The sequence below is a fragment of the Tamandua tetradactyla genome, chromosome 8 (genome assembly GCF_023851605.1).
Source record: "Tamandua tetradactyla isolate mTamTet1 chromosome 8, mTamTet1.pri, whole genome shotgun sequence".
Lineage (NCBI taxonomy): Eukaryota > Metazoa > Chordata > Mammalia > Pilosa > Myrmecophagidae > Tamandua > Tamandua tetradactyla.
In genome coordinates this window covers 313798-334413 of record NC_135334.1, presented here as the reverse complement: position 1 = coordinate 334413, position 20616 = coordinate 313798, and the positions used below count along the sequence as shown (strand labels likewise).

At 40.9% G+C, this 20616-nt stretch overlaps 1 long non-coding RNA gene across 3 annotated transcripts in view; it reads right to left on the bottom strand.

Annotated features, from left to right (window-relative positions):
- Nucleotides 1-360: 360 nt before the first annotated feature.
- LOC143643991 (uncharacterized) overlaps nt 361-20616 on the bottom strand; it is a 160315-nt gene continuing 140059 nt past the window's right edge. For all 3 annotated transcript variants that reach the window (XR_013156416.1, XR_013156419.1, XR_013156433.1), the window contains one exon: nt 361-806. This is a non-coding gene — a long non-coding RNA (uncharacterized LOC143643991). The remainder of the gene's footprint in view (nt 807-20616) is intronic.

Sequence of the window (20616 nt, the reverse complement as noted above, 5' to 3'; positions counted from 1 at the left end):
CCTACAGTTCAATAGCTGCTGCCTTATCATCCTTTGGGTTTTTAACAATGGGCTTCTTTTAAATAAACTTCTTTCTTACCTCACCCTTATTTTTTTACTATCACAGCACATGGTTCTTTCTTTCAATTTAACTTGCTATAGTTGGCCATTATTCATGTACTTGTCTGTTCACTTATTTAGTGCTAGTCTGCCAACCTCAACTCCACCTTGAATGTAAAATACATGAGGGACTCCACCTTTCTTGCCCTTTATTGTATCCCTGGTGGTGATCACAGAACCTGGAGTAAAGTAAGAGATGAAGTAAAATAAAGTAAAGATAAAGTAAGAGATAAATACATTTTATTGACTGAATAAATTAAATTCACGACTCATCAAATATTTTACATCCTTATATATAATACACACAAAATGAAGAAACAGAGATATTAAGTTGTCTAAATTCACATAGCTCATAAAGACTGGGATTTTAACACAGATCTGGATGAATTCAATACAAAAGCATTTCTCATTAGAGAAGATGGCATTTCATTGACACCTCAAAATTGGGACCAACTCTACTTCCACTAAACTTAAACTGGGAATAAACTTGCAAAAGGTGTTAGGAGGAATATAAGTCCCAAAGATGAAGAAGCCACTAAAAGTGGGAAGTTCTAGTGAAAGAAACATTGAAGGAGAATGTAATCAGGACTAATTGTGGGAGGGACTTCTAGACAACATGGACAATGAGCAATCTGGGGCCAGGGAGGTGGCTGTACTGTCTCACCAACTCTCTTCTGTGTCTCCTTGATTCAGGTTTCAAGGTTGTCCTATGACAAAAGACAAAAAGAGAAATCAGAAAAGAAGTAACTGAAAGTTATCAGGCAAAGATCAGACCCATTTTACAGTCAAGGAATATGGAACACACAGAATCAAACTATTCGGAGTGCAAATCCGAATAGTCCCCCACGGGAGGCTGAAATGAACAGATGCCCCCAGAGCACCCATCTCTCAAGGAAGAGCTAACAGTAATGGAAGGGGTGGGGGCTGTGATGGCCTTCAACAGGTCATTTATTAAGGAAAAAAAGTAGCAAAATTCTCCAGAACTTGCCTGCTTCCCCTGCTCTGTGGTCCTTCTTACTGAATTATGATTGTCCCGGTGCCTGCCTCATGGGACATAGTGTGCCACCTGCAGCTTTCCAACTCCAGCCCCACACTTAAAACCTCTGCACATTTTGGCTGTTTCCATCTCTTTGCAATTGTAAATAATGCTGCTATAAACATTGGTGTGCAAATGTCCATTTGTGTCTTTGCCCTTAAGTCCTTTGAGTAGATACCTAGCAATGGTATTGCTGGGTCGTATGGCAATTCTATATTCAGCTTTTTGAGGAACTGCTAAACTGCCTTCCACAGTGGTTGCACCATTTGACATTCCCACCAACAGTGGATAAGTGTGCCTCTTTCTCCGCATCCTCTCCAGCACTTGTCATTTTCTGTTTTGTTGATAATGGCCATTCTGGTGGGTGTGAGATGATATCTCATTGTGGTTTTGATTTGCATTTCTCTAATGGCCAGGGACATTGAGCATCTCTTCATGTGCCTCTTGGCCATCCGTATTTCCTCTTCTGGTAGGTGTCTGTTCAAGTCTTTTTCCCATTTTGTAATTGGGTTGGCTGTCTTTTTGTTGTTGAGTTGAACAATCTCTTTATAAATTCTGGATACTAGACCTTTATCTGATATGTCATTTCCAAATATTGTCTCCCATTGTGTAACAGAAGAATGGCTAAACAAACTGTGGTATATACATACGATGGAATATTATGCAGCTTTAAGATAAGATAAACTTATGAAGCATGTAATAACATGGATGGACCTAGAGAATATTATGCTGAGTGAGTCCAGCCAAAAACTAAAGGATAAATACTGTATGGTCCCACTGATGTGAACGGACATTCGAGAATAAACTTGAAATATGTCATTGGTAACAGAGTCCAGCAGGAGTTAGAAACAGGGTAAGATAATGGGTAATTGGAGCTGAAGGGATACAGACTGTGCAACAGGACTAGATACAAAAACTCAAAAATGGACAGCACAATAATACCTAATTGTAAAGTAATCATGTTAAAACACTGAATGAAGCTGCATCTGAGCTATAGGGTTTTTTTTTGTTTTTTTTTTTACTATTATTACTACTTTTATTTCTTTTCTCTATATTAACATTCTATATCTTTTTTTGTTGTGTTGCTAGTTCCTCTAAACCGATGCAAACGTACTAAGAAACGATGATCATGCATCTATGTGATGATGTTAAGAATTACTGATTGCATATGTAGAATGGTATGATTTCTAAATGTTGTGTTAATTTCTTTTTTTTTTCCGTTAATAAAAAAAAAAACAAAAAAAAAACCTCTGCATAACCACTAGTCGACCATGGAGCCAAGTGCACAGTTGTGTGCAACAACGGGCCACTTCTTTCCAGAAGCATACCAGTCAATTTTATACACTGTGTGGTTTTCAAGTTAGATCCTGAGGCAAGGTCCCCTTCTTTCCTTCCCCATTTACTCCTGGGACCTGAGATAAAATTCTTGTTCTGTCTTAAAGTCATCTCTCCTTGCTCAAAAGCATATATAATTGAATAATAATGGCGATGGACACTTGTGTCACATGCAGATGAACTCATCCCAGGGATATTTGTTGTTTTTAACTAGTGATTGGCCATTTAATAACTGACTCCCCTCATCAGAGCCTCCTTTATGTCTCAAGGAGACTAGCTCCTTGAAACGTAGATGAGATTCCAGATGATCTCAACAGCAAGTGGAAACAATTGGTCCAGTAACTCAGCTTGACATGGCTGACAATGTGATTTGCCTCATTTGGCCACCTCTGTCCCCAAAACAGTCTGCCTAGAAAGGTGGAAACTATCCTCTCTCAGAGGCTTTGGCTCCCAGGAGTTATGGGAGGTTTCTGTGGAACTGGTAAGGCTAGCGAGATGTGCCAAGGAGACAACACAGTCTGCAAAAGGCTGATGTTACCTAGAAGGAAATCACAAGGCCACAATAGCAGCATTATCAAAACAGCACCATTTGTTGAAAAGACTGTTCTTTCTCTATTTCCCCATTAAAAGGTCTTGGGGTACACAGGTGGTTCAGTGGTAGAATGTTCGCCTTCCATGCGAGAGACCCAGGTTCAATTCCTGGACCATGCACCTAAAAAAAAAAAGGTCTCAGCACATTGTTGAAAATCAGTTGATAACCATACATGTTGTTTATTTCTGGGCTATCTCTTCTATTCCATTGGTCTATTCCTATACTAGTACCACACTGTTTACTATATTGCTTACTATAGCTTTGTAAGAAGTTTTGAAGTTAGGGAGGGTAAGTTCTTCTCCTTTAAAATTCTATATGAATTTTAGGATGGGGTTTTCTATTTGTGCAAAAATCAATTGACAGGGATTGCATTAAATCTGTGGATCACTTTAGGTGGTGTCATCATCGTAGCAATATTAAGTCTTCCAACCCATGACACAGCATGTGTTCTAGTTTGCAAGCTGCCAGAATGTGATATACCAGGAACAGAATGGCTTTTAAAAAGGGGAATTTATTAAGTTGCAGATTTACAGTTCTAAGGCCAAGAAAGTGTCCAAATTAAGGCAAGGTTATGAAAATCTCCAAATTAAGTGACCAACAAGAAGTTATCCTCACTAAAGAAGGGCTGATGAAATTTAGGGTTTTTCTCTCAACTTGGAAGGGCACATAAAGTCTGCTAACTTTCTCTCCTGGCTTCTTGTTTCATGAGGCTCTCCCAGGGGCGATTTCCTTCTTCATCTCCAAAGGTCTCTGGCTGTGTGGGTTCTTGTGCTGGTTTGAAAGGAAGTATGCCCCTAAGAAAAGCCATGTTTTGATATAAATCCCATTTCATAAAGGTAGACTAATCCCTATTCAATACTGTATATTTGAAACTGTAATGAGATCATCTCCCTGGTTGATGTGATTTAGTCAAGAGTAGTTGTTAAACTGGATTAAGCGACGACATGTCTCCACCAATTTGGGTGGATCTTGATTGGTTTATTGGAGTCCTATAAAAGAGGAAATATTTTGGAGAATGAGAGATTCAGAGAGAGCAGAGAATGCTGCAGCACCACGAAGCAGAGAGTCCACTGGAGATGAAGAAGGAAAACACCTCCCGGGGAGCTTCATGAAACCAGAAGCCAGGAGAGTAAGCTAGCAGATGACGCCGTATTCACCATGTGCCCTTCCAGCCGAGAGAGAAGCCCTGACTGTGTTCACCATGTGTGTTCTCACTTGAGAACTTCATCGGCCTTCTTGAACCAAGGTATCTTTCCCTGGATGCCTGTGATTGGACATTTCTATAGACTTGTAATTGGGACATTTTCTCGACCTTAGAACTGTACACTGGCAACTCATTAAATTCCCCCTTTTAAAAGCCATTCTGTTTCTGGTATATTGCATTCTAGCAGCTAGCAAACTAGAACAGTTCTAAAGCTTTTTCTAAAATGGATCCCTCTTAAAGGGCTCCAGTAAGCAACCACACCTTGAATGGGTGGAGACACATCTCCTTGGAAACCATCTAATCAAAAATTACCACCCACAATTGGGTGGGTCACATCTCCATGGATAACCAAAAAGCTCCCATCCAGCAATATTGAATGAAGATTAAAGGACATGGCTTTTCTGGAGTACACAACAGATTCAAACCAGCACAGCATGCCATTCAATTTATTTACATCTTTTAAAATTTCTTTCAGCAATGTTTTATATTTTCCAGTTTACAAGTCTTGTATCTGCTTGTTTAAATTTATCCCTATTCATATTTTCATTTCTTTCATCATTTGGTAACCTTTTGGCCATTACTTCAAATATTTTTCCTTCACCTTTCTCTTTCCCTTCTCTTTCTGAGATTACTATGATGCATGATATCTTCCCACAGATTCCTCAGGCCATGTTATTTATCTTCATTCCTTTTTATTTCTGTTTTTCAGACTAGATAATTTCAATTACCTTAGCTTCAAATTCACTGATCCTTTCTTCTGTCTGTTCAAATCTTTTGTTGCAGCCCTCAAGTGAATTTTTCATTTCAGTTTTTGAAATTTTCAGCCCCAGAATTTCTTTTTGGTTCTATGTCTTTATGATATTCTTCTTTTGTTCACACATTGTTTTCTGATTTTCTTTTCTTTTCTTTTCTTTTAACCATGGTTTCCTTTAGATCACTGGGCATATGTACGACAGCTGATTTAATGTCTCTGATTAGTAATTGCAATGATTGGTATTCTTCACACGTTTCTGCCAAATTACTTTTTGCCTATGAACAGGCCATACATTCCTGTTTCTTCATATGCTTTCCAATGTTTTTGTTGATCATTGGACATTCTAAGTATTATAATGTGATATCTCTGAAAATATGACTCTCCAGTCTTTCAGCATTGGTGAGTGACTTTTTGAAAATATTGTTTTGCAAAGTGTGTTTTCATTGCTGTCTGTGGCCACTGAAGATTTCTTTAAGTGTAAAGAAAAGAAAAGAGAGAGAAAGAAAGAAAGAAGGAAAGAGAGAAAGGAAGGAGAGAAAGAAAGAGAGAGAGAGAGAGAGAGAGAGAGAGAGAGAGAGAGAGAGAGAGAGAGAGAGAGAGAGAGAGAGAGGAAGGAAGGAAGGAAGGAAGAAAAGAGGAAGCTACCATCCCTTTAAATCTTCAGTAGGTGCAACCAAGGTAAGCTACTGTGATCTGAGCAAACTCAAACCAAGGCAAGTGTCTCTGCAGGCTCCTCAGTGAATCACAAGACTAACTCTTCTAGTTTGCTAGCTGCTGGAATGCAATATACCAGAAACAGATGGCTTTTAAAAAGGGGAATTTAATAAGTTGCTAGTTTACAGTTCTAAGGCCAAGATAATGTCCCAATTAAAGCAAGTCTACAGAAATGTCCAATCAAAGGCATCCAGGGAAAGATACCTTGGTTCAAGAAGGCTGATGAAGTTCAGGGCTCTCTCTTATCTGAGAAGGCACACAGTGAACACAGTCATGGTTTCTCCCTCAGCTGGAAAGCCACCTGGTGAACACAGCATCATCTGTTAGCTTTCTCTCCTGGATTCCTGTTTCATGAAGCTCCCCAGGAGGCATCTTCCTTCTTCATCTCCAAAGCACTGGACTCTTCTGCTTAATGGTGCTGCAGCATTCTCTGCTCTCTCTGAATCTCTCATTCTCCAAAATGTTTCCTCTTTTATAGACTTCTAGTAAACCAATCAAAACCTACCCAAATGAGTGGAGACACACCTCTACCTAATCCAGCTTAACAACCATTCTTGATTAAATCACATCTCCAGGGAGATTATCTAATTACAGTTTAAAGATACAATGTGGAATAGGGATTAGAAGAAATGGCTCCCTTTACAAAATGGGATTAGGATTAAACCATGGCTTTTCTAGGGTCCATACATCATTTCAAACTAGCACACTAACCAAATGAGTCAACACCATTCAAATTTTGGAAGACAAGATCCCACTGCCCTTCCTGGTACCAGAAAGTAGCTCACCATTTCCACAGTTGCAATGGACTATGGAAAAGAAAATAATGATTTATTCTTGCATGCACTTGCTTATGAGAGATAGACAGCCTTTCCTTTCATCAAGCATCCCTTCATTGTTATAGATGTTCCACCAGACTTCAAGTTCCAAAATAGCTTATACCAGTTGCTATTTCTAGCTCAAAGTTGTTGCTTTTGTGGAGGACTTCCTGCTCCTCTATTTTCAATTATGACACCCTTATAATAATTTTTATAAAGTTAAAAGACATTGGAAACAATACATCAGATGGTACACACTCACATGCATGGGAAGGATGCTAATTATCTATGGTAGGGGATGAGGATGGGTTAAGGAGGAGATGCTGATCAGGGATTTAACTATACTGGCAGCATTTTATTTCTTAAGCTAAGTGGTAGGTGCTAAGTATTCATGGCATTATTTATATGCCTTCAATATTGCATAATTTATTTTGAAAAGTTAATAAAAAACATAAAATGCCCTACTATTAAAAAATATTCTTTTTACAATCTTTGTATCTTGCTCTCTCTTCCTTGTTGAAAGAATGGGGTATAGCTTTTACTCTGCATTGTGTCTTGACGAGGGTCTGAAGGACAGGGTCCTGGATTGGGAAATTAGACAAAGAGACTAAGACTAGATCCTCCTCATGAAGAGGACCTGGAGGTCCTGACTGGGATATCTCCTGGTGATCAGCCTTCATTGAACATCCTTTGGATGAGCTAAGCCCAGAAAACACACAAGGAACTGGATCAGTGGTATCTCTATTTCTTAAATGTTACTCTTCATGGGATAATTATACCTAAAAGGACCCAAGATGTATTCTCAATTAAAAAGGCAGAAATGAGCCTGTTAGGCTCATCTTGAGGGCTGCTGAAATGGTGTGATAAAATTAAAAGTAGAAGGAACCCCAAAAGTCATCTAGTATACTGATTTTGTTTTATGGATGAATATACTGAAGCCTATGATCCTTCAGTCTGATGTGACACCATCTGGAGCAAAGGAAACATGTCTTTGTTGAACTCAAACACTAGGCTGACAGTTTGGGCCCCCTGCTCAAGCTTCTTCAATGGGTTCTACCTACCTGAGTGGCTACCTTATGTGGGCACTCAGCATTTCCACTGACTTCTTCTGCTGTATGTTCCAGATCTATTTCTCCCTGCTACCCTAAATTCTCTTCACACTCTCTCCTGCTGGTGCTCTCCCAGCAGGTGGCACATTTTCAACTAATTTTCTTACTATTATTCTCTTTCTCACTGTATTAGTTAGGGTTCTCTAGAAAAACAAAATCAACAGGAAATATTTGTAAATATAAAATGTATAAAAGTGTCTCATGTAACCATGGGAATGCAGAGTCCAAGATCTGTAGGGCAGGTTGTGAAGCTGATGATTCTGATGGAGGATCTGGACGAACTCCACAGGAGAGGCACACTGGCTGATGCAGGAAGAGAGCCTGTCTCTTATGAATCCTCCTTAAAAGGCTTCCAGTGATTAGAATAAGCATCACTCATTAAAGAAGACACTCCCCTTTGCCAATTACAAATGGAATGAGCTGTGGATGCAGCCAACGTGATTATGATTTAATTCTATGAAATGTTGTCATAGCAAAAGACAGGCCACGCTTGCCCAACCAGACAAACAGGTACCACCGCCTGGCCAAGACGACACATGCACCTGACAGTCCACCCCTTGTCAACTTGGCAGCTATACTCATCACTTTAAACTATACCTGGTTTCTAAATAGAAAACAATAAAAGACACATTTTTTTCTCACCTAACAATACTCAACTGTCCTGCATATTACCAGAAACACATTAAATTTCTCCAAAATGGAGTGGAAGTCCTTGGGTAATAGTCATTCTTAAACTTGGCATTTTACAACTTAAATAGTATAACACGAAAAAAAACATTACAGTCCTCATTTCTGTAACTGATCACATGGTCATACTTCATATTTATCACTACCTTCTTCCTCTACCCATTCCATGTCCCCTTTAACCTCAGCAAGCACTTCAGCTGGCCGTGGCTCTTTGCCTGGTGGGGTGACCCAAACCTTCATTCCTGAAGTTTCAGAGTGATTGGTATTCCTGCCTGGATTGGGTTGTTGCAGTTTTCCATTGATTTTAATCACAGGCATAGCAGTACTAAAAGATGCCCTAGGGGATCTCCCACATTCCAGGAAAACTCTTTTTTACCTCCATTGTGTAGTTTCAGTCCTATTTCCCCCTGATAGTCAGGGTCAATCACCCCATCCAGTTATGTAACCCCCTTCTCGGCTTGTTGATCCAGGGGCGTGAGTAGCCAAAAGTGACCAGGTGGCACTCTTAGATTCCAGTTCAAAGGAATCATTGTTGTTTCTTCTGGTGGAAGCACTCCCCCTTTTGGAACTAAAACCTGTAGACCAGCAGAGCTCAGGGTCACAGGGACAGGAAGCAAAAATTTTCCTAGTGGATCACTAGGGGTAATGGTGCCTCTCCCATTTCCACCCATTGGTTCCTGGACCTATGGATCCTGGCTATGGGAGAAACAGCACCATACAGCAGACGCTGATTCAGAGCATACACAGCTTACTGAAGAACATTACCCCAGCCTTTCAAGGTATTGCAACCAAGTTGGTACCGTAATTGAGTTTTCAAAAGGCCATTCCACCATTCTATCAATCCAGCTGCTTCTGGATGATGGGGAACATGCTAAGACCAGGGAATTCCATGAGCGTGTACCCATTCCTGCACTGCATTTGCTGTGGAGTGTGTTCCCTGTCAGAAGCAATGCTATGTGGAATAACATGATGATGGATAAGGCATTCTGTAGGCCCATAGATGGTAGTTTTGGCAGAAGCATTCCATGCAGTGAAAGCAAACCCATATCCAGAGTATGTGTCTATTCCAGTTAGAACAAATTGCTGCCCCTTCCATGAAGGGAGTGGTTCAACGTAATCAACCTGCCACCATGTCACTTCAGGGAATGGTGCCACCTCGGGGACTGAGTGTGGATCTCTGCTGCTGGCAGATTGGGCACTCGGCAGTGGCTGTAGCCAGGTCAGCTTTGCTGAGTGGAAGTCCATGTTGCTGAGCCCATGCATACCATTCATCCCTACCACCATGACCACTTTGTTCACGAGCCCATTGGGCAATGACAGGAGTTGCTGGGGAAAGAGGTTGACTGGTATCCACAGAATGGGTCATCTTATCCACTTGATTATTAAAACCTGTCTCAGCTGAAGTCACCCTCTGGGTGCGCATTCACATGGGACACAAATATCTTCAGGTTTTTAGCCCACTCAGAAGGTCTATCCACATAATTCTTCCCTAGACCTCTTTGTCACCAATTTTCCAATTATGGTCTTTCCAAGTCCCTGACCATCCAGTCAAACCATTAGCAACAGCCCATGAGTCAGTATACAAATGCACCTCTGGCCAGTTTTCCTTCCAAGCAAAATGAAGAACCAGGTGCACTGCTTGAAGTTCTGCACACTGGGAGGATTTCCCCTCACCACCGTCCTTCAAGGACACCCCAGAAAGGGGTTGTAGTGCTGCAGCTGTCCACTTTTTTTTCTCTTCCTCAGTCAATTCACTGCAAGGAACTCCCCAAGAGGCTATAGTTCTGGTCTGGCAAATAGAAGGTAATGTGGCAGGAGGGAGACCATGGGCATTTGGGCCACTTCCTCATGTAACTTGTGCCTTCAGGACCTGCTCTGGCTCTATCTCATATATACCATTTCTGTTTATGATGGAGTGCTGCTGCACACACCCAAGGTTATGGCTTGGTGGGTCAGACAACACCCAGCTCATGATAGGCAACTCAGGTCTCAAGGTAACTTGGTGGCCCACGGTTAAGTGTTTGGTCTCTACTAAGGCCCAGTAGCAGGCCAAAAACTGTTTCTCAAAAGGAGAGTAGTTATCTGCAACAGATTGTAAGGCTTTGCTCCAAAATCTAAAGGGTCTGCATTGTGATTCTCCTCTAGGGACCTGCCAAAGGCTCCAAAGAGCATCTCTATTTGCCACTGACACTTGCAAAACAACTGGATTTGCTGGCTCATATGGCCCAAGTGGCAGAGTAGCTTGTACAGCAGCCTGGACCTGTTGCAGAGCCTCCTCTTGTTCAGGTCCCCACTCAAAATTAGCAGCTTTTCTGGTCACTTAGTAAATGGGCCAGTAAATTATCCCAAATGAGGAATAAGTAGTCACCAAAATCCAAAGAGACCAACTAAGTGTTGTGACTCTTTTTAAACTGTAGGAGGGGCCAGATGCAGCAACTTATCCTTTACCTTAGAAAGGATGTCTCAACACACTCCACACCACTGGACACCTAGAAACTTCACTGAGGTGGAAGACCCCTATATTTTTGTTGGATTTATCTCCCATCCTCTGACATGCAAATGCCTTACCACTAAGTCCACAGTAATTGGTACTTCTTGCTCTCTAGGTCCAATCATCTTGCTGTCATCAATATAATAGACCAGTGTGATGTCTTGTGAGAGGGAGAAATGATCAAAGTCCCTGTGGGCAAGATTATGACACAGGGCTGGAGAATGGATATACTCCTGAAGTAGGACAGTGAAAGTATGTTGCTGGCCTTGCCAGCTGAAAGCAAACTGTTTCTGGTGGTCCTTCCTAACAGCTATTGAGAAAAAAGCATTTGCCAGATCAATAGCTGCATACCAGGTATGAGGAATTGTACTGATTTGCTCAAGCAATCATACCACATCTGGAACAACTGTTGCAATTGGCGCTACCACCTGGTTAAGTTTATGATAATCTACTGTCATCCTCCAAGACCCGTTTGTTTTCTGCACAGGCCAAATTGGAGAGTTGAATGGGGTTGTGGTGGGAATCACAACCTCTGCATCTTCAAGTCCTTAAGAGTGGCAGTAATCTCTGCAATCCCTCCAGGAATCCACTATTGCTTCAGATTTACTATTTTGCTATGTAGGGGCAGTTCTAGTGGCTTTCACTTGACCTTTCTCACCATAATAGCCCTCACTGCATGAGTCAGAGAGTCAATGTGGGGATACTGCCAGTTGCTCAGTATGTTTATTCCAATTACACATTCTGGAACTGGGGAAATAACTACAGAATGGGTCTGAGGCCCCATTGCGCCTACTGTGAGATGGACCTGAGCTAAAACTCCATTGATCACCTGGTCTCCATAAGCCCCCACTCTGACTGGTGGACCAGAGTGATGTTTAGGGTTCTCTGGAATTAATGTCACTTCTGAACCAGTGTCTAATAATCCCAGAAATATCTGATCATTTTCTTTTCTCCAATGCACAGTTACCCTGGTAAAAGGCCATCTGTCTCCTTGGGGAAGGCTTGGAGGAAGATTAACAGTATAAATTTGTGGCAGTGTATCAGGGTTCTCGCCCAAAGGGACCTGGCCTCCCCTTCATTCAAGGGGCCCTGGGTCTGTAAACTGTCTCAAGTCTGGAAATTGATTAAGGGGCCATGACTCTGTGTTTTTGTAATTCAGGTTAGACTTCTGTTCACTTGACTTAGAATTCTTTTGTTTATAACAGTTCGAACAAGAATTTAGTAGACTGCCCTTCTATTGTATTTCTAGGTACTCCATGATTTACTAGCCAATGCCACAAATCTCTGTGAATCAGATTATTTCCAATCAATGCCCTCACTTGTACAGCAGACACCATGCAACATTGAGATTTCAGTTTACAGTATAAAGTTGCTACTCTAACAATAAGATTCTGAGTCTGGTTTTCGGACATCTCAAGTCTACAGCTACAGGAAATAAGATTTTCCTTCAGGACACTCATAGAGACTTCTAAATCTGTCAGACAGTGCTCAAGATTCTCATTTGAAGCCTTAAGCCCATCCCTTTCACTCATTAATGTATACAGTGTATCTAACAACAACCAGCCAACATCTCTATACTTACAATTTCCACAGAACTCCATAAAGGTGTCAAAAACATTACACCCCAGAGCCTGGCTTCATACAGGCGAAGCATTAGAAGAATCAAATGGTGATATTTTGACTATCTCTTTTGCCAACTCACTCCATGGATTGGCCATGTCATTCTGATTATAGGAATCAGAGTCCCTAGTGCCTTTGATTCCAGTCAGAGTAGAAAATCAATCATAAAAAAACATTTTTAAGATTTTGTTTCTTAAGAACCACTCCTGGTACCAAGTTGTATTAGTTAGGGTTCTCTAGAGAAACAGAATCAACAGAAAATATTTGTAAATATAAAATGTAGAAAAGAGTCTCATGTAACTATGGAAATATAGAGTCCAAAATCTGTAGGCCAGACTGTGAAGCTGATGATTCCAATGGAGTGTTTGGACGAACTCCATAGGAGGCTTGCTGGCCAAAGCAAAGCAAAAAGAGAGCCTGTCTCTTCTGAATCCTCCTTAAATGGCTTCCAGTAATTAGATTAAGCCTCACTCATTAAAGAAGACATTCCCCTTGGCCAATTACAAATGGAATCAGCTGTGGATGCAGCCGATGTGATTATGATTTAATTCTATGAAATGTCCTCATAGCAAAAGATAGGCCAACACTTGCCCAACCAGACAAATAGGTACCATCACCTGGCCAAGTTGACACATGAACCTGACCATGACACCTATGTTCTCATCTTTTTGGAACTTCACCTGCTGATATTCAGGACCATCTTGGCCACACCCTCTTCTATTAGGTATTCCATGAAAAACTCATTTAGAATGTGGTAATAATAGCCCTTACAGGCAATGAAGTAGGTTTCCTTCTCTCAATTTTGCACATGAGGAACAGCACTGAATGCTAAGTGAATTGCCCAAAGATGCATGGTTACCAATTGATTTAGACAGTTCACCTGGACTCTGGTTCTAGATACATTCTCTGTCACCAAAATACTTCCAGGCTTTAGTTTTAGCACGGATCAATAATACCACCTTCCTTATCAGTTACCTGTGTACTCATCTCCCCCATTAGTTTCAAAACTTTGTGGAAAGAACCATGCCTTAATTATCTCTGCATTCCTAAACCTCTTCTCAGTGTTTGACTTATAGTTCATGTTTGTTTACCAAATGTATGTTTGTTTACTGAATAAAATCTATTCGCAGCATCTGTGTGTGTTTTGTGTTATATGCAGGGGAGGGGAAATGAAAAGGGCATCTCTAGAAATCCAGATCATACATTTCAATATAAATATCAGACTTGCTGCTCCACAAAAAGCAATAGTAGTTGAAAGCACTTGGTTCTGGTCTTTCCCTTATCCACACCCCTCTCCTTGCACCTTTGATCTTCCCATTGGTGAGGACTACATGTCTGACACAGGCCTGCCCCAACCTCTTCCTCAACATGGGTCCCCTACCCTCTGGCATTTTTTAAACCTGTTTGAAGTGAACCAAACTCTAAATGAAATACCAATCATTTCCATTTTCCATGGTGGCATGTTATGTTATGTTTCCTGTGCCAGTTTTAAAGTATTATGCACCCAAGAAAAGCCATATTCTAATCCTGATCCAATCTTGTGGGGGCAACTGTTTCTTTCAACACTGATTCAATACTGTAGGTTGGAATCTTTTGATTAGATTATCTCCGAGTAGATATGGTGTGCCCAATTGTGGGTGTGACCTTTGATTAGATGGAGATGTGTCTCCACCCATTCCAGGTGGGTCTTGATTAGATTACAGAATCCTTAATAAGAGGAACACTTTGGACAAAGCCAGAAATGACAGAGTAGACAGAAACTTCAGAGCAGAGCTGACAAGCAGAGAACAGAGACATGGATGTTTGGAGAAGCTTGGGCCCAGCAGACATCACCATGGGACGTTAAGCAAGCCAGAATCTGTAGAAAGCCAAGGGAAGCCAAAAGATGAAAGCCAGCCCCAAAGAAGCAATGTTGATGAACCCCCACAGGAACAGAGGCTGAAAGCAACGGAGCCCAGGAGCAAGGAACCAGCAGATGCCAGCATGTGACTTCCCAGCTGACATAACCTGACCTACCGGCCTTTCTTGAGTGAAGGTAACCTCTTGTTGGTGCCTTAATTTGGACACTTTAACTTCCTTAGAACTGTAAACTTGTAACTTATTAAATTCCCCTTCTTAAAAGCTGTTCTAGTTTGCTAGCTGCCAGAATGCAACACACCAGAGACAGACTGGCTTTTAATAAAAGGGGATTTATTTCATTAGTTCTTCAGAGGAAAAGCAGCTAACTTTCAACTGAGGCTCTTCCTTACGTGGGAAGGCGCAGGGTGATCTCTGCTGGCCTTGCCTCCAGGCCTCTAGCTTCCAATAACTTTCCCCAGGGTAATTTCTTTCTGCATCTCCAAAGGCCTGGCTGAGCTGCAAGTGCTGAGATGAGGTGTGCTGAGCTGCTTGGGCTGTGCTAGACTGAGCTCTCATTTAAGCACCAGCCAATTAAATCAAACATCATTCACTGCAGTAGGCATGCCTCCTAGCTGACTGCAGATGTAATGAGAAACAGATGAGGTTCATGTACCATTGGCTCATGTTCACAGCAATAGAACTAGGCACCTTCACCTGGCCAAGTTGACACAAAAGCCATTCCAGTTTCAATATATTGTATTCTGGCAGCCTCCAAACTAACACCATTCCCTAGGCAACAGTTGGCTTCATAAAAAGCATTTAGAAGAATATATAAAAAGGTGTGGGAGTGGGTGCTTGCTAGGAAAATATGCACACCCTCTACTTTGTAAACTACCTTATTTTTTGAAGAACAACAAAAATATCCACTGTTTATCTAGCCCCAACCCATTCTCCAGCATTAGGGAGGTGGGTTCCAGCTGAAGAAGAAGTTTTGATAGAAATTCTATAAAAGCTGCTTCTCTTGAGAAAAAAGAAAATAATGCCCATAAGACAATGTATCACTCCACAGCCATTTCAGTTTAGAGTAGAAGCATAAGTTTGAGCAATAGAGAAACATTTGCTATAGCCCCAGAGCCTGTCACAAATATGCATTTCTCATTTAATTCTCAGAACAACATTATATGTGAAATAGGTATAATTAAACACTCTCTAAAGCTAAGGAAACTGAGATTTAGGGTGATGTTACAGGGTGATATATAACTAATAAGTGGACTAGCCAGCAGTAAAGCCCAGGTCAGCAAGATTTCAATAACATTTGCTATAGTCCCAGAGCCTGTCACAATGTCTAGCTCCCAGTAGATATTCAGATGAGAAGGAGGAAAGGAAGAAAGGAAGGAAAGGAGGGAGGATAAGGATAGATGAATGAGTGAACGAAGAGACAGGATGGTTGGAAGTGTCAGACTGGTAATCCTATAACCACATTTGGTCTTACAGCAGGACCAGTGTAGGCTAGCTGAAGGCTCCACACCTTGATTTGTCAATGAAGAGATCAGGATAGTGCTGACTGGTACTCCAAAAAAAAGCTTCCTATATTCTCCTTCCTATACAAGCAACTGGTTTCTATTCAGAAAACAATCTATTTAAGGATGGTTGAAGCCTGACCACTCAAGTCTCAACTTAGAGGTATGTCCAGGGATAAATGCTTTTCTGGGAGCTTCTTCAGAGTCTTTCTTCAAGCACAAAAGATGTGTACTCAACCTCCAACCCTGCTCTACCCAGCCACCTTTTCTGGCTCCAGCCCAACCCCAGTGCAGATGGAGGCACCTCTGGACATGAAGAAGGGTTGAGGTGCTATCTAGCTCTAGCCACAGGAAGAAGTGCATTGAAGGTAACCAGACCAACAAGGCCAGTAGGGAGTAAAACTTTCAACTGTGGGCTCTTCCCTAGGGGCAGAAAAGTAAATGCTCCTTTGAATAAATGTTTGTAGGAACTTAGTTTGTTTCCTTGGTGGCTTAATGGATTAAGAAAAGCATATTACATTTCTATATAATCCTACTAAAAGGTCAAATAGGGCCAAAAAACTGGATTCACCAAATGAAGTACTGAACAAGTGTCCTTTGTGGCCAGTGGAAAGACAAGGGAATAGAGTCAGCATTGCTCATATCTCATGAAACAAGTTTCTATATATATTTGAAGGCCATGTTACATGCAGAACACCAAGTAAGGTATGTTTTGAGTACTCAAATCCTAATCACAAATTCCATTACAATCCAATGAAGGAGAAGAGCATAAACAACTGAGTGCATTTCAAGATGTAATGAATAGTAGGTTGATTTGGACTCAAGCTATGCTCTTTAAGCCACCTAAGGACAGAACTATATCTTCAATCAGAAGTCATGGGTATCAAATTCCTATTTCTGGCTTATATACAGTCTTGAAGGGCAGATTTCTCCTGGAAGCCAAGTCTTGAAGAGCAGATATCTCATGGAAGTCCACTCATGGGAATCAGGACCATTCTTCACCCCCCAGAATGACTTCTTTATGTTTGGCCCCATCCATCCTTCAGTGTTTTGGGGGTAGGAGATCTTTCCATGGCTCTCAGTCTGCTTTCCAGCCCTGCCTCATGAATGGACAGTGTCTCTGCAACTGCCCAGATAAATCAACTAATGAAGAAAATCTGACAACACTTTGGAGAGAACATATGGCTCATTACCAAGAGCAGAGAGAAGATGATCTTGTAATAGTTCCAAATGATTGCCACATATATCAACTGGGTCACAAGAACATGCATCAGCAAGAATCGTGTCTAGAATAAGATCCTTCTCTGCCCTGGAATGATTATTTGCTGCTACAGGAGAAGGAAGCACTGAACCCACTGTTCTTCAAGCATCCCCACCCCAATACCTCTGCACGTGCCTCCCACCCCACACCTACACCCCACACAGGGGCACAGGGCTGCCCCAGCCTGACCCACCTCTCCTGCACAAGAGTACAGTTTCACCCCATCACTCTCAAGACCCACACACCCATATCCAGTCCCTTGACTCCCATCTCCCTCTCCCTGCAACTGCAAGCAGTCACCTGCTAATCCAGACTGCAGGTTCTCACTTTCATGCCTAAGCCACACCTGCTCCCAACCCATATACTCCTGTTATCTAACCCTGCACCCCTGAACTCTGCATGTGCATACAGCACAGCTTAGCCTCCAAATCCACACACACATGTGTCATGCCTGCCATGCCCCACCCCCAATTCTGGCCAAACAAATCAATGAAGCCTAATGAACTCCAAATAGAATAAATCCAAATAGGCCTACCTCAAGACACACACTAATCATCTGTCAAAGGTTGAAGAGCAGAAAATACTGAAAGCAGCAAGAGAAAAAAATCTACTACATACAAGAGAAACCACATAAGACTGAATTCAATCTACTCAACTGACATTATAGAGGTGAGAAGGCAGTGGTATGATCTAGTTAAGATCCTAAAAGAGAAAGGCTTCCAGCCAAAAATTCTATACCCAGCCAAATAGCCCTTCAAAAATGAAGAAGAGATTAAAATTTTCACAGTTGAACAAATGCTGAAAGAATTTGTAAACAAGAGACTGGTCCTGTAAGAAATACTAAAGGGAATTCTGCCAGCTAAAAATAAAAACAGGAGAGGGAGGTCTGGAGGAGGACAACACAGAATTGAAGAGTATAAGTGTGGAGGGCCAGGAACAATTAATCAGGCCCAAGCAGGAGCAATCAATCAGGCCCAAGCAGGAAGAGTCCCCACACTAGTGGGGTGGAATGTCCCCGAGAGTTAAACAATAACCAATGCTAAGAAACTGTGGGAATGGGATAGGTTTTGGCAACAGCTAACGACATTCTTCTGCTTCTATGAACCACTTGCTTGCTAGCAACTGTAAAAAAAAAAAAAAAAAACACAGCATGATTTTAGCCTTTATAAGCACACCTTGAAAACCTCTAGGGGCTGCTCTCTGAATCCTCTTTCTTGGAGGTTTCTGAGGCAGTCGCCAGCTGGCTAATAAAGACTCCAAATTGGCTTGCAGTTTTAAATTGTGTGGTCTCTCTTTCAGTGCACTCCACAACATAAGTAAGTGCCCGTAAAGGATAAAAAAAAAAGAGGGAAAAAGTACATAGATCTGACAAATAAAACCCAAGGGATAAGATGGTTATTAGCAGAATGGATTAAGAAATATAATGCAGCTATATGCTGTTTACAAGAGACTCATCTTAGACACAAGGTTACAAATAGGTTGAAAGTGAAAGGATTGAAAAAGATGTTCCACACAAGTTGCAACCAAAAGAAAGCAGGAGTAGCTATATTAATATCAGATAAAACAGACTTTAAATGTAAAGACATCATTAGAGACAAAGAAGGAAACCATATGTTAATAAAAGGGGCAATTTACCAAGAAGAAATAACAATCATAAATGTTTATGCTCCCAATCAAGGAGCTCTAAAGTACATGAGACAAACTTTGGCAAAACTGAAGTAAGTGATAGATGTTTCAACAATAATAGTAGGAGCCTTCAGTACAACCACTCTCCTCTACAGATACAGCAACTGGACAGAAGGTCAACAAGGAAATAGAGAACTTAAACATTTGATAAATGAATTAGCTCTAACAAACATATTTAGGTAGTTATGCCCCAAAACACCAGGCTGTACCTTCTTTTCTAGTGCTCCATGAACATTCTCCAGGATAGATCATATGCTGGGGTACTGTGCCAGTTTGAAATTATTGTGTACCCTTGAAAACCCATGTTTTAATCCTGATTCAATCTTGTGGGAGCAACTGTTTCTTTTAATCCTGAGTCAATATTGTATGTAGAAGTTTTGAGTAGATTATCTCCATGGAGATGTGACTAACCCAATGTGGGTGTGACCTTTGATTAGGTGGAGATATGACTCCACCCATTCCAGGCGGGTCTTGATTAGTTTATTGGAATCCTTTAAAAGAGGACACATTTTGGAGAAACTTCAGATATGACAGAGCCTAGAAAAATTATAGAAGCCTTAGAGATGACAGAAAATTCACAGCAGAGCTGACGCAAATGTGGAAATGTGAGGAACAAAGAAATGGATGTTTGGAGATGCTTGGAACCCAGCAGACATTGCCATGAGATGTTAAACAAGCTAGAATTTGGAGAGAATCAAGGGAAGCAAAGAGAGGAAAGCCAGCCCTGGAGAAGTAAAGTGAGGAATGTTCACAGGAACAGAGGCTGAAAGCAATGGAGCCCAGGAGCAAGGGACTAGCTGATGCCAGCCACATGACTACTCAGCTAAGAAAGGTGTTCCTGACCCATCAATCTTTCTTCAGTGAAGGTAACCTATTGTTGGTACCTTAATTTGGACACTTTAACTCCCTTAGAACTGTGAACTTGTAAATTATTAAATTCCCCTTTATAAAAGCCATTCCAGTTCTGGTATATCATATTCCAGCAGCTCTTACAAATTAAAACAGGCACAGAACAGCCTTTATAAACTTAAAAACACTGAAATTATTTGAAGTACTTTTCTGATCACAATGGAATGAAGATGGAAATAAATAACCACCAAAGAACAAGAACTTTCACAAATATATGGAGATTAAATAACACACTCTTAAACAATCAGTGGGTCAAACATGAAATTGCTAGAGAAACCAGGGGCTATCTGAAGACTAGCGAAAATGAAAAATACACCATATCAGAACTTATGGGATGGGACAAAGGCTGTGATGAGAGGTAAATTTATTGCCCTAAATGTGTATATCAAAAAAAGGAGAAAGAGAAAAAATCAAGAACTTAAGTGCTCACCTGGAGGAACTTGAGAAAGAACAGCAAATTAACACCAAAGCAAATAAAAGAAGAGAAATAACAAAGATTAAAGTTGAGTTAAATGAATGGGAGAACAGAAGAATAATAGAAAGAATCAATAAAACCAAACATTGGTTCTTTTAGAAAATCAATAAAACTGATGTACAACTAGCAAGACTGACACAGAAGAAAAGAGAGGATGCCAATAAACAAAATCAGAAATGAGAGGGGGATCATTACCACAGACTCTGAAGAAAGAAAAAAATCATAAGAGGATACTATGAACAAGCATACACCAACAAGCTAGACAACATAGATGAAATGGACAAATTCACAAAAACACACAAACAAGTTACACTGACTCAGGAAGAAATAGAAGATCTCAACAAACCAATCACAGGTAAAGAGATTCAATCAGTCATCAAAAATCTTTCTACAAAAAAAGCCCAGGGCTTCAAATATTCCAAAAATAACTAACATCAATCTTGCTCAAACGTTTCCAAAAAAATTGAAGA